We start from the raw sequence: 14,985 nt of genomic DNA on the forward strand, positions 1-14,985 counted from the left end.
CTGACAGGCTAGGTTGGAGCTATTCAGCCAGTTCACCAGCAAAAAGAGGCCTTACCTCACTAAGTAGATGGCAAGAATTGAGCCCCTGAAGTTAACTTCTGACCTCTATACATGTTCCCACACTAACACATACAAACTTAAAAATAGTTTGAAATAAAACCCAGAAAGCAGAAGCCAGTGAATATGTCTATATTCATATTATTCCTTAAATATCCAGGCACTTGCTTTGCTACCTCTGATTGATTCCAATTAAAGGGTGGTGTCCAATAAAGATGAAGTATTTTGAAAAGTACATGGCTTTAATAATTAAACATATATAATTAAATTCAATCTTCCACTTAAATTTATATAATATTTTATTTAAAATTATTTTCCAACCAAACGAATTTTAAAATGCTTCAGATGCTTAACAAATGCAGCAATCATTGGAAAATCTGATGCTGAAATGCAATCTCTATGAGGAGGCAAATGGGAGCTAACCAAGAGCTTACAGTACACATTATAATCAATTATATCCTAAATAACAAAACCTCTAGTGCACAAGAAGCTATTATAGCTGCATACAAATTCAGAATGCTGTACTCAGTAAAACAATTGTAATCTGTCACCCAGTCCTCCAAAAAAGCAGCAGTCCTGTCCCAGAGCTTATGTTATGGAGTTCTTTAGTATGAATTGAACCTATTGAAGTATAACTAATAATTTTAAATGTTGTATTAACATTTTATGGGACATATAACATGTTCCTAAATTCTAACATGTTTATGTTAATTTTGTAGAATGCAATTAAAATGAATCTTCTGTAGTAAAAGTAGTAGTAACTAAAATGTTACATAGAGTATGGTAATTATGACAAGAAAATAGTAATTATAAATTTACTAAGATAAATCTTGAAAATGAATATGGGAAATGAGACTGTAGTTTCCAAGATGTCACATTATTCATTATTGTACAAAGGTTTATTTTATGCCATTATGCACTTGAAAAATAATGATTTTTTTTCTGGTTTACTTATTTTAGAGGCTCAACTCTAATTCAGTTGTAAATGACTGTGGTCTGTACTATGAACTTGGAAAACTTGGCGGCTTATTGTAGAGATCATGGATAAAATGAATTAGAGGAGAATTTTATTTCAAAGTACTGAATTGGTTAATACTCTAATGGTGACATTGTGACTTGTGACCAGTAGATAAATATTTGACCTTATTTATGTGAAATAGGCAAGTGTTCATAAATGAAATTTTAATGATCACAAAAGAAACACACAAAGATAGGATACATATACACATAGACATATACACATACATATCTCCAAGTCATCCAGAGAAGAAAGTGGACAATGTGGCAAGTGATAGTGAGTTTGCCAAAATAACATGTTGATGTAAAGAAAGACCAGGATACTCAATTAATGGGAAACGAAGGAAAGAGATTAGAAAGAAGTGTGAGGTAGGAAAATAATCAGTAATGTGAAGTGACACAAAACAAACTAGGTGGTGCTGATGGTGCAGAGATAGTCTTAAAGAAGGAATGCATCAACAAAACCCTGGTTTGATAAATCACTATTGAATCATCCACACATCAGAAATTAATGAGGTTGTTAGAAAGGACACAAAGTCTATGTGCTGACACATTTCTGATTTTAGGAATGGCCAGCCATATAGGATGTCCCTACATTCCAAGTACTAGAGAGGCTAAAGCAGGAAGATCAGGAGTTCAAGACCAGCTTCAGCTCTCTATGAGTTTGAAGGCATCTTGCATTTTAAGACACTCTGTCCTACAAAAAGCTCTTCTTGGTCTACTGGTGAGGTAGAAGTGGAGAGGATCAGGCATTTGAAGTCAGCCTTGAGCTTTGACTAACTACATAGTGAATTCAAAGCCACCCTGGGGTATGGGAGGCCCTGTCTCAACAAAGAGAGTTGGTTGAGCACTGTTAAAGAGAGGGGCAAAAGGCAGGAGAACATATATAATTTATATTCAAAAAGAAGATATACCAAATATTTGGAGTGGATACTCTAGAAGGTTACAATGGCTAAGATTACCTCATGGCTATATCCTAGCATTCAGGAGGCTGTATCAGGAAGATTGCTATGACTTTGAGGCCATGCTGGGCTAGAGTGAGCTCCAGGACAGTCTGTTTCAAAATTGCTCAAAATAGCAAATAAAGCAAATTCCAGGCACAATGGGTGCCTCTGGGAAAGCAGAACTGTGAGATAGAAGGGGGGAGAAAGGTTTGGCTTCTTTACATCTTTTTGTACCATTTGCAGACATTTTTTATTACATACATGTCTTAGTTACTTTTCTGATGCTGGGATAAAACACCGTGATCAAAGGTGACCTGTGGAAACGTTTGTTTGTTTGGTCTTATGGTTTTGAAGGGATAAGAATTCATTATGGTGTAAGGAAGTATGGAAGCAGACAGGCATGACAGTTGGAGAAGAGAGCTATGAGTCATATCTTCAACCACAAGCCTAAAGCAGAGAAAGCAAATTGGGCAGGAAATGAGATCGCACATTCTTTTTTTTAAATTCTTTATTTAGTCACTTTACATCCCAATCGTGCCCCTCAGCCCCACCATTAAAAAATCCCTCCCCCCATCACCCTCTCCTCTTCTCCTTAGAGAAGGGGAATCTCCTTCTTGGGTACCATCTAGTCATGAGTCCTTTTCTAGTCTGAGGATTGAACTTAGAACCTTACAGATGCTAGGAAACCACAGTACCACCGACATACACCTTCATCCATTTTTATTTTAATTTTTATAGAGAGACCTAAACTGTCTTCTGGCTCAGCATCCTTTATGCTGTTGTTACAAGCATGAGCCACCACTCTAAGGCATTTGTGCTTTTTTTTTTTTTTTTTTTTTTTTTTTTTTTTTTTTTTTAAAGACAGAATCCTGCTATATAGACCAGGTCACCTCAAACTCATGGTAATCCTTCTGCCTCAGCCTTCTGGATGTTAAAATTATCCTGTGAGTCATCATTATGAGGTCTGTATTTTGTATTTGACTAAAACTAAAACTTTTCTGGAAACCTGTAACCCCAGCTCCAGAAGGGTGTGACAGGATCCTTGTTGTGAGTTTGAGATTAGCCCAAGACTCATAATTATTTTTAAGTAACTATATAAAAATTTTCTATAGAGTGGTATTCTTTCTCAAAAAAGAAAAGAGGATTCAGGTAAATGCTATAGAGCATAAAATTACTTACTCTAAAAGTATGGGCAGGGACTTTGCGCACAGTAGCTGTAGTCTGCTGCTGTAAGATTGCTGGAGCTCTTTGCTACCAGCCTACCTCCAAGACCAGTGAGAGGTCCTTCCTCAAGGGAATAAGGCAGAGAGTGATAGAACAGGACATATAATCTCATCCTTTGGCACACCTGCACACATATGCATACACACACACATGCACACACACATGCACAGACACTCACATGGATATACATAAATGGCACACACACACATGTACGCACACACGCACGGACACTCACATGGATACACATAAACGGACACACACACACACACATACACACACACACATACACATACCTGTGAAACATACCAAATATACATATGACCTAAGGGGTAACTTGTTCAAATACAAATATCTTTTATTGGGTAGAGTGTGACATTGCCAGTTCAATTCTTGTGGACCCCACCAAGGAGACTTCTTGGCATTAGATGAGAGCCACTGTAAGCAATCTACGTCATTGTACTTGAGCTTCCATAGGCTGAAATTAAGCAGCCTATGGAATTAAGTTTCGTTCTGAAGGTGTTATGAATCTCTTGATCACAGTTAAATTCTTGATGTGCTACCAAAACACACAGAGCTCTATCCCTAGGTCTGATTTTAAGCCTGCACTAAAGCCAAACTTGCCCATGGGCCTTGAGTAGGCCAGGTCAAGTTATTATGTGTCACATGTAGGCACCATGAACTTTATCTGCATAATGTTCCATGAAACAATGCTGGAGGTCACAACAGACTCAAACAGAAAGTCAATTGCTGATCTACTTTTTAAAATGTGACTTTGGGAGCAAGTCATGAAACACAAAAACAAACTTAGCAACTGCACTAAGTGGAAACATTCAAAAAGAAGGGTTCAGCCCAATCAGAGTTAGGAGGGAAGAGGGGGAAGGAATGACAATTATTTAGAGACAGTTATTCTTTTCAGTTAGGGTAAACCAGTGAAATGTCTTTAAAATCCAATGTTTCAGTTTCTGGCCCATTTGCAGAAAGAGCGTCCCCCCCAAACATATCATATAGCATAAATGAACAACAACATAAAATAAATTTATATATGAACTCCTAAAATTTTGATAGATGCAGTGAATTTACCATCAAAATATATTAAAGGTGTATAAGAATGTTCACACAATATATTATCACAGTTTCGATCTTCAGTGATTAAAGAGACAAAATTTCTTCCATTTACTTTTTTCTTCTTCTTCTTTCTTCTTCTTTATTTTTTTTTCCACCAAGGCCTTGCTTTGTAACATAAATCGGTCCGGAACTCACTATGTAGCTCAGGCTGGCCTTGGACTTAAGATCTTCACTCTCAACCTTTCATGTATGAAGATTCCATTTGCGAGGCAACATGGCTGGCACATTGGATTCAGATATTTCCAAGGTGATGGGAATGTAAATTGAGTTCTTGTTTGTGGTAAGCAAGTAGTATACCACTGAGCAGCACACATGCTCTTTACATTCTTTAAATTATTATTATTATTATCATCATCATCATCATTATCATTATTATTTTGTTGTTGTTTGAGGCAGGGTCTCATTTTGAAGCTCCGACTGACCTGGAACTTCACATGTAGATAAGATTGGCCTTGAATTTGTGACAATCTTCCTGCCTCTGTCTCTGGAGTGCTAGTATTCTATACAGTCCTTTTCCTTTTCAGGCAGACTTGTTTCCAACTCTTGTCAGTCCTTTGCCTCAGTCCCCTCCTGTACTTGGATTAAAGACATAAACTACTATGCCCAGCTAACATTATACGCAATGAGAAATAATGCTTTTGAAAATCATAGATTATTAATAATTAATCAAGAAACAGATTTTTTAAAAAGTCATGTGTGCGTGTTGCTCTCCTGTGGAATAGGTTTACCAGATGTTTTACTACTGTAATGTGCGACCAACAACTGTTTTTTTTTTCTTTTAAAAAACACAAGATAGTTTCACAGATAGGTTTCATTTTTCAAAAAAGAGGAAGAAACACCATTCTGTGACCCAGTGTGGCTTTGTCAGTTACCTCCTGCCCATTTCCTGGGACTTCCCGCTCCTTCTTTAGAACAAACTAGACTTAAGTGAAACAACTCTTGTTCCATAGGATCAGTGATACAAAGAAGGGAGCTGCTCAGTGTCTTAGTGGCCTCGTCAGTGAGAGGCTTGAGATCTTTTTGGAAAGAGCCCTGCCTGGCTAGTTCTTCTCTATTAGGTCAGTCATTGTGTTGCTGCAGGATCCAAGGAGTAGACTCTGGTGAAGGTAAGGGGGGCGATGGGCCCTTTGATTCTCTTATCAACTATTCTCCTTCCTTTTCCTACACTTTCTTAGCCTTTTACCATTAGAACTCAAGCCTACACTTATGTCATCAGAAAGGCTTTCTTTGCTTACTAAATTAGAGTGACTAGGAACTTGATCCAATATTTACTGAGGCTAGACAGTTAAGTAATAAAAATTAAGCTAAATACTTCCTTCCCTACATCCTTATGTCCTTTCGGATAGTTCTAAAAACAGTGTTGTGACTTATTTTATCGTTGTTGCTGCTGCTGTTGCTTGCTGTTTAGTGCTGGCTATTGAACTCTGGGCCTTGCACATACTAGGCAAATATTTTATTACTAAGTTACATTTAAAAATTTATTTTCTAAGAAACAAGCTCATTAATGTCTGGCCAGATAGAGCTTGACTTTTATTTTTAATCTCCTGAATAGTTGTCACTATGAGTTTAAGGTTCAGCTTAAAATGTTCTTTCTTACTTATTTATCTATTTATTTATTTATTTGCATACTTACTTACTTATTTAGTTACTTATTTTCTTTGATATAAGATCTCACTCTGTAGCCCAGACTGACTTTGAATTGAACCAGCCGTGATTTGCCTTGGCCCTTGAGTGTTGGGATTTCAGGTGTGATCTACCATGCCTGCTAAGTAACAGGATTTTAAGGTACATGTCTGCAAGGAAGCTTGAAGCTCTATAAATGGCATAGCAGCAAGATATTTTATTTGTGAAGTCTGCTATATGTATAATACACACTGAAATGTTTGATGCATGTAGTCAGTTCCTCAAGCTAACCCACAATTTGTGTTTGTTTGTTTCGAAGGTAGGGTTGTATTATGTAGCCCCGGCTAATCCAAAACTCACTATGTAGACCAGGCTAGCATTGAATTCATGGAAATCCTCCTACCTCCATGTCTTATGGGTTGAAATTTTAGGTATGAGCCACTAGGCAAAGTATAATATGTTCTGTTTAAATTTGAAATATGTGACTGATTTGGTCAAACATGTTTAAAATTACTTTAATCAATTAATTTTTAAAAGTTGTAAGCTGGATGACATGTTTATTAGTATTTAAAGGCAAAAACCCTAGGGCAGGCAAGCTGTAAATCTCGGCAGCTGACCAAAGGAGGAAGATGGACAGGAGGAATAGAAAGTCATGCCATGTGATTTAAGCATGTTCAGAAGCATGCCTAGACCACAGATAGAAAAAAAAGAGAGAAGGAAACATTATGCTTTTCTGAGTAATTCAGAAAAGCAGGCAAATTAGCCAAACTCCATGGCTGTGGTTCTGTGACTATGTCTTTTTAATTTTCTTTGAGATGAATTCTTCCTTGGTAATGTACACTGGAATGCAATTTGTGTACTTCCTGCTTCAGTTTCCAAAGTGCTAGGATTATAGGCATGCACCAATAAGTCTGATGCTGTTAACAGTTTACCTGTGTACCCAACCCCTACCCTGTGTGTGTATGTGTGTATGTGTGTATGTGTGTGTCTGTGTGTGTGTGCGTGTGTGTACACAAAGTCTATTTATATAGCCTTGGATGGCCTTAAACCATACTGTGTAGCATTGGATGTCTACGAACTTGCAGCAATCTTAAGCTTCAGCCTCCTCACTACTGAGATAACAAGCCAGCACTACTGTATTCAGCCTTCAAGCCCTTTCTTATTATAAGTTCATTAGTTCTCTTTTGCTACTGCTATAGTGTTTAGATTCTGCATTTTAAGAGAGAAGGCCTAACAAGCAGAATATGCAGCGACAACATTGCTCTTGACTTCGGTTGTGCTGATGACTTAGAGAAGAGAAAGAAACCATATTATATTCCCATTGAATTTCAGTCTCAATGATTCAGTTCAGCAAGCTAGTGATAGTGCTCTTCTATGTGGCAGGACATATTAAAAGTGAATATAGTTTAAAGTGATACTGCTTTTCAAACTGTTATCTGGATGATTTGAGGAAAGCCTGCAATTTGGTATTAAAGACAGGGAATGCATGGGTGCATGAAATTTGTTTTAGTCTTTTTTTGTTTTGTTTATTTGTTTTTTGTTTACCTCAAACATCCTTCCTTCTGTGCACATCATCTATCTATGCTTGAATTTGAACTTGGGTTGGTCTGACTATTCATATTGATGCTCTATTGCCTTTCTTGCATGAGCCTGTCTGGAACAATTGTTTCCAAGATGGAGAAGCTTTGTAGATATAAAGAGTATTGAAAACTATGTAAACATTCATAGCATGGTAGAATTATTTTTTTTGTTTGGTTCTGTGTGATATGAGTCTCATTTAGTAGAGACTGTCCTTGAAACCACTAAGTGACTAAGACACATCTGGAACACCTGGTATGCTTGTCTCTACCTTGTCAGTGTTGGGGTGAAAGGCATACACCATCACACTCACGTAAACATCATCTGAAAAACAGTCTATTGTGACATGAATGTTTAGCAGATTTGTAATACTCTTCAGAATTACAACCCCTCAAGCTTACGGGCCTTTAATCCCAGCACTTGGGAGGCAGAGGCAGGTGGATTTCTGTGAATTCAAGACCAGGTGGTCTACAGAACAAGTTTCAGGACTGTCAGGGCTACACATAGAGAAACTTCATTTAAAAAACCAAACTAAATAAAAAGAGAAATAAGGAAACAAACAACTATCCCTTTCTGCTCCCTTGAGATAACGCAGTGAGCATCCACATCTACACCAGGCACATTAATTTGGTGTATTATTTTGCCGTGTTTATTTCTCACTTCTCTCTGTCTTGCTTTTCTGACATATTTTGAGAATATGTTGTTGGCCTCATTGAACATACCATCCATAAATTCTTGAGTGTATATTTTCCAAGAATATAAGCAGCTTTTTACATAAGGATAATATAATTATGTAAGATCAAGCTTGTAATTGGAGAGTGGGAGAAGCTGAGGCAGGACAACTGATGTGAGTTCACGGACAGCTTGACATATGCAGTATGTCTAAGGCTGACCCAGGCTACAGAATGAAACCTTATGTCAAAAACAGAAAAGAAATGTGAATTTATAAGCTAGAAAAGGTGTTCCTTATTTCCAAAATCCCTTTGTTATAAAAGTATATTTAAAGTATTTTTAAAAAGTGCTCATAATGTTTGATTTTTCAAATGTATGAAGTGGTAAGGAAGAATATAAAGAAACATCAAAATTATGAAAGATTATATTTACTAATATTTCTGTACCAAAGTGCACACATTCTGAAATGAGTAATTTTATAATCAGGTAAAACTCTTGGATGTAGTTATTGTCTTTTAACATAACAATACCAGCAATGCTGACATTGAAATTATTTACTGGTATAAGTCAAATTAGTATAGAAAAAGAAGATTTTGCTTAGTTTCTTTTATTTTTGACAGACAGTTTTCCTATGTAGTTCAGGCTAGCTTTGAACTTGTGGTGGACCAGAAGCCTCTGCATCTCAAGTGCAATGTACATGGTAACATTTCATTACACCTAGTATATAACCCTACCTTGAAAAAATATGTGGCAAAAGAGTAGTTAATCACAAATTTTGTTTTATAACAGGAATTGAAAAATGAATGAATCAGGGAAATGAAAATTAAGACTGAATTGAGAATCCATCTCACTCCTTTCAGAAAGACTATCTGTCTATCATCGTCATCAAAAAAAGGCAACAATTTCTGGTAAAAATGCTGGGACAGATGAACCCTGCTGTGCTTATGGTGGGATTGTAAACCTGTGAATCCACTATGGAAGCCAGTATACAGGTACTTCAAATAACTAAAAGTAGAAGTCAAGTGTGTTGACTCACACTTGTAATCACAGATCTTAGAAGGCCAAGGCAGATGGCTTACCACAGGTTGAAGACCCTGTCTTAAAGAAAAGAACCAGAAGTAGAAAATACAACTTATCTGCACCACTCCTGGGTATATAATTGAAGTCCTCTAAGGCAGTGTACCACGGAGATACTTGCACATCCTTATTTCTTGTTTTATTAGTTAGGATAGTGGAGGAGCCTAGATGTCCATCAGCCAATGGTTAGATAAAGGAAATGCAGCAGATACACACAATGGAATTTCATTCTGCTGTAAAGAAGAATAAAATCAGGGTGTTTGTAGTAACTTTTCTCATTTGTATATGTGTGTGTGTGTGTGTGTGTGTGTGTGTGTATGTGTGTGTATTAAATCAAGAAAAAGGTCATGTGAGGGGAAGAAGAAACCTTAAGAGGGAAATGTCAGGGGAGAGATAGGGTAATGAGAGAAACAGGATCAGCAACAGGCAGGCAAGAAGGCCAGGAGAAGGTAGTAGGGGATGAGAATTAATAAGAAACAAAGTATAATGTCATATGTGTATGAATGTGTGATAAACCTGTTACTTTATATACTGACTTTAAAAAAATGCCTACCAATATGAGGCTGGGAAGATAGTTCAGTAGATAAATTGCTTGCTGTGCATTTGAATTTGGATTTTAGAATCTGAATAAAAATGGGACATGGCAATGTGCCTTTGTAATCCCAGAGCAAAGGAGGCAGAGACCCTAGGGCTCTCTGGGCACCCAGCTTAGCATACTTGGTGAACTCCAGGCCATTGGAAGCCATTGTCCCACAAAACAAGGCATCCAGTGCCCAAGAAATAGCATGCAAGCTTCATCTTTACTCTCTGTAGGCATGAGAACCTTCATATATGCATGTATCTGCACACACATTAATAATGCAAAAGAAATACAGACAAGTAAGATGAACTATTCAGGATATAATCTAAAATATATGATTGAGCCGTTAATAATTTCTAGCTCTAAAGAACAGAGTTTATATTTTGTTTGTTTGTTTTGTTTTGTTTTTGAGACAGCGTGTTTCTATAGCTCTGTCTGGCCTGGTACTTGCTACATAGACTGATTAGACCGGCTTAGAACCTGAAACAATGCTCCTTGTCCCACCTCTTCAAGGCTAGGATTACAGATGTGTACCACCATGTCCAGAAAGAAAAGATATTTTATTTAGGTTCTATTTTTTGAGCTTTTAGGACAGAGTCTTATGACGTCAGGCTGACCTCAAGCGTATTACTTTGTATGGCTAAGCTTTTGATCCTTCTGCCTCAGAGTCCCAGTGTTAGGATCATAGGTGTGTGTTATCACTCCTGATAGTGCATGTCGTCTCTTATCCTAACTTTTGGGAGGTGGAGGCAGGAATATCAGGAGTTCAAGAATGTTCTTGGCTGTGTAATGAGCTTCATGTCAGCTTGAGCTAGGTGAGATCCTGCACCCTAAACACCAAAATTAAATTTAATAATAGCTGTATTCTAGTAAGTTTGCTGCTCAAAACAAGAAAAAATCAGCATGCATTATCATAAAGGATTTACTACAATGAAAGAAGTTTATAAATGTTGATACAAATGAAATTGTCAACACTGTATAAAGGCTACTATTTCTTCCCTTTATTTTGATATAAGCTCTAACAGCACACACTAGCCTCAAAATCTCTATGTAATCAAGATTGTTTCTTGATTCTCTTATCTCTGACTACTGAGTGCTGGAATTACAGGTGTATTCTATGACACACAGCTGTGATAAATTTATACTAGCAGACTTGATGGCAAATTCGAGCACTAGCTCAAGATCATCTACAAATAGCATCCAACATTTTACTTTGATTTTTTTTCCTACCAGATTTGACAACACAATGTTGGGTGGTGGTTCCAGCTCACTGCCTCCATTTGAGTTTGATCACTGGAGGTGTCCTTTGTACCCATCTCAGTACAGCCTCTTCCAGTGTCTTAGTTTGTCCTTACTGAAAGTATTCCAAGAGACAAGATATGTTCTAGCTTACTACCGTTCCACTTCTACACCAATTGGCAATCTCTCTTTGCTATTGCCATTATTTCTTTCTTACACACAGTTTCAATTATTTTAGAGATTATGGTATTGGTTGGGTTTTTATTAACATCCCACATAATCCTGGTAATTATCTTGCAATTAGGAAGAGATGAATGAAGAATCCTTTTCTAATCCAGGAAGAGAGTCTCTGAAGTGTTAAATGTTTGAGGAGAGACCCGGAAATTATGAGATGGGCCATGGGTAACTATAGAGCCTAAGTTCTCAGAACAGGAGAATAAATTCTCCCTAGGATGTTAATTGGGGTAGATGGATTTGGAATAAGCTCAGCCCACTCAGGGTCTACATTCCTGTTGTGAACAGGCAGAGATGAAGTTAAGCAGGCAGACCACACATCACAAGGGCCTGAAATAGCTAGATGTTTGGTTGATGTGTAAACAGTACATTGGTAAAATTAAATTACCTGTGGAAGGTAGTTGTAAAATCAAGACTAATGAAATACTAGACTACACAGTATTGGGAATAGTTAAGGAAAATGTTAATAATGTTATATTCAAAGACAGAGGGTAAGTTGTTTATCAACAAGCATTGACGTACAAAGTATAGACTACATGGCATCTTCTTTTTACTTGGCAAGTGCTGTTGTTATTAACCAAAGTCAGGGATTTCTTGGAAGAAATCCATTTTCTTGGAAGAACAAACGTGCCTGGTATCATAACTGTATGATATTAACTACTTTCAACTATGCAGCAGAACACTATGTTCTAAATACAGGCTTTGGAGTTTATAAACAAGAGCTTCAAACTTGCTTTCAGTAAACAGTAGCTGTATGACCTCAGGAAGGGCAGTTTTCCCTTCATACACATTTTATTAACACATACTTATTAATTAGTCTATATAGTCCATATACTAACGCAATTTATTTTGATGTTGTCATTGATGTATATTATACATGTTGATGATATACTCTCATCATTTCCAGGGATTGCACTGCTACTCCTGCTTCCTCTCATTCTTTCCCTCAAATGGACATTTTTGTAGTTGTATCTATAATCTTGTCAGTTCCTCATTTGACAGCTATGATAATATTTAATATCCAATATTGTTGAAAGATTAGAAGTAAAATATAGAAAGCAACCAAAGCCGAGTTGTTATCATGATGTCTGATCCAATTTACTCTATTTGCATTTTCCCCTTTCCCTGTTTTTCCTGTGTATTCTCCTCCTCTTCTTCTTTTCTTCCCTCCTCTTCCCTTCCTGCTCCTCTCTCTTTTGAGTTCAGGTCTCTATATTAAGTCCACGCTGGTTCTGAACTCATGATCTTCAGCCTCAAATTCCCAATACATAGGGTCAGGGTATGCTCCACTAAGTCATTCTGTGTCTGCCTCTGGTTTGTTTGTTGTTTTGTATTTTTTAAGACAGGGACTTATTCTGAAGCACAAGCTTGCCTGAAACTTACCATAACATAGCCCAGACTAATTTTGAAGTAATTCTTTAAGTGTTGGCAATATGCTACTATACCCAGTAGTTGATTAAGGTCAAGGTTAAGCAAACCACAGACCAGGACTCTGTTTTTATAAATAAAGTTTAATTGGAACTCAGCCATAACAATTTGTTTGCATGTTGTCTGTGTCTGCTTTTCTTCTATGATAGCAGAGTTGCAACAGACTCTGCATGACCTATAATACCTTAAATATTTGCTATCCTTATCAGGCAGTGTTTTTAGATGTCTCCTTTACAAAGTCCCCTCTCTTTAGTTCTTTTTGTTTTGTTTTTCTTTTGTAGTTTATAAAGGTTCTCATTATGTAGTCCTAGCTGGCTTAGAATTTGTAGACAAATCTGGCCTTAAATTTTTGATCCTCCTGTCTCTGGTTCCCTAGTGGTGGGATTAGACATGTGCTATCACTGGGATTTTCTCTTTGATCTTGTGTTTCTGTTCTAGAGTATAAGTCAAATGTGTGTCTATATACAGAAGCTGTAACAAGAGTTTTATGGTAAATATATGCAGACAGATACTTAGAGACCTAGAAGGAAGAGTTTATATTGAAGTTTCTTCAGAAATACAAGTAAATGATTGAGCAAAGTACTGCACTTTAGCCCATAGTTCTAGTTTATGAACTTGCAAACCAGGCTAATTTTGGTATGCCGCTGTCTGGTAATGATTACAGCAGATGTCCTTAAATGTCTTCTTTTCACACTTAACCAGTGATAGAATCCAAGCACACACACACACACACACACACACACACAGAGAGAGAGAGAGAGAGAGAGAGAGAGAGAGATGAGAAAGAGAACAAGCTTCTCTGAGATAAGAAATAAAAATTCAAACAATAAAGTATATGAACAACTTAATCCATTAAGTTCAGTTACTCAAAGTTAAGTATGCCTTTGAGATATCATGATAGATTTTTTACACATTTCATAGGCAATAAAGATTATTAAGAAAAATGCTAGAAACAAACTAAAATAGTCACAGGAAGTTTTCATTCTCTGTTTTGTGAGTTTTTTAAAAGGATTCTGTAATACATAACACTGTGTTCATTCTAGTTGTGTATTAAATTGTGATTATACGATGAGATTTTTTTAAAAACTAAGTTACATTTATCTATCTATTATTTATTTGTGTGTGGGTATAATGGCACTTATGTGGAGCTCAGAAGAAAATTTGCCAAAGTTGGTTCTCATCTTCTACCAAGTGGGTTCTGGGGATCAAAGTGAGGTCATTGGACTTTTTGGCAAATGCTTTTACCTAATGAACTGTGATACCAGCTTTACCTGCAAACCCTTTTTGGTCAGGGTCTTGCTATGTACCCCAAGTTGGCATCAAACTCACAGCTATGTTCCTGTGTCAGTTTTCAGAATGCTGGTATTATAGGTTTGGGCTGTAAAGTACAGCTCAAACCAATTATCTTTTTATATTTCTGTTTGTAATTTCTGTGCAGCGTTAGTCTGTACAGCTTCAGAACTCTTCCAGAAAGCTCTGTGCTGTGCTTTCTACTGCCCTCTGCTGCCAGTTCTCAAAAACATCTGATTCTGGTTAAATTCACTAGTCCTCTTCCTAAATTCAGGCAATAGTCAACTTTCAGAGATACAGAATACTCACTTTACACACAAGCAGCTGAGTATTTGAAAAATTAGATAATGTAAGTGTAAATTCTGTTTTCTGATGGATAGTGTCTGAATGCCTGGGAACATTGGATGCATTGTTCCAAAGCTGCTCAATTTTAACACCTGAAACTAAAAATGGGATCAATTCAGCATTTTTAAAACTCCTGCAGTCTTTGCAAAGATCTGTAACAAGACAACGTGGTGTGTATTATGGGGCATTATTACAAATACCAGAAAGTTTCTGAGGCTCCCGACGTCCTCTTTATGGAAGCTGATTTTATTATTGACTTTAAGTAGTAACTTAGCTCTCTGGTGGAATGAATTTCCCTCCTTCTGTCACTCCCCGTGTCATTTCAGACATAGTCTCTCAGTGGAGTCCTGGCTAGTCTGGATCATAGGAGATAGATGGAGCCTTCTGTGTTTGTCTCTCAAGTGCCAGCCTTATGGATATATTTCATCATACTGGCATTCCCTAGACACGGATATTTGTACTCAGATATCCCATCTCTTGTAGGCTTAAGAGGAATAAAGCTAAACATACCCCCAACCCAATTTCAGACAGCACCAGTGCCATATCTCAAAA

The 14,985-nt window shown here is 37.0% G+C and overlaps 1 protein-coding gene across 5 annotated transcripts in view; it reads left to right on the forward strand.

Annotated features, from left to right (window-relative positions):
* The first annotated feature begins 5,226 nt into the window (after nt 1–5,226).
* Nucleotides 5,227–14,985, forward strand: part of Tasl (TLR adaptor interacting with endolysosomal SLC15A4) — an 18,917-nt gene continuing 9,158 nt past the window's right edge. For 2 of the 5 annotated variants that reach the window (XM_052171164.1, XM_052171163.1), the window contains exons 1-2: nt 5,227–5,473; nt 9,030–9,232. The gene's annotated coding sequence lies outside the window, so the exon portion shown is untranslated. The remainder of the gene's footprint in view (nt 5,474–9,029; nt 9,233–14,985) is intronic. The other 3 variants (XM_052171167.1, XM_052171162.1, XM_052171165.1) reach the window with 2 other exon arrangements.

Source organism: Apodemus sylvaticus, chromosome X (assembly GCF_947179515.1).
Source record: "Apodemus sylvaticus chromosome X, mApoSyl1.1, whole genome shotgun sequence".
Lineage (NCBI taxonomy): Eukaryota > Metazoa > Chordata > Mammalia > Rodentia > Muridae > Apodemus > Apodemus sylvaticus.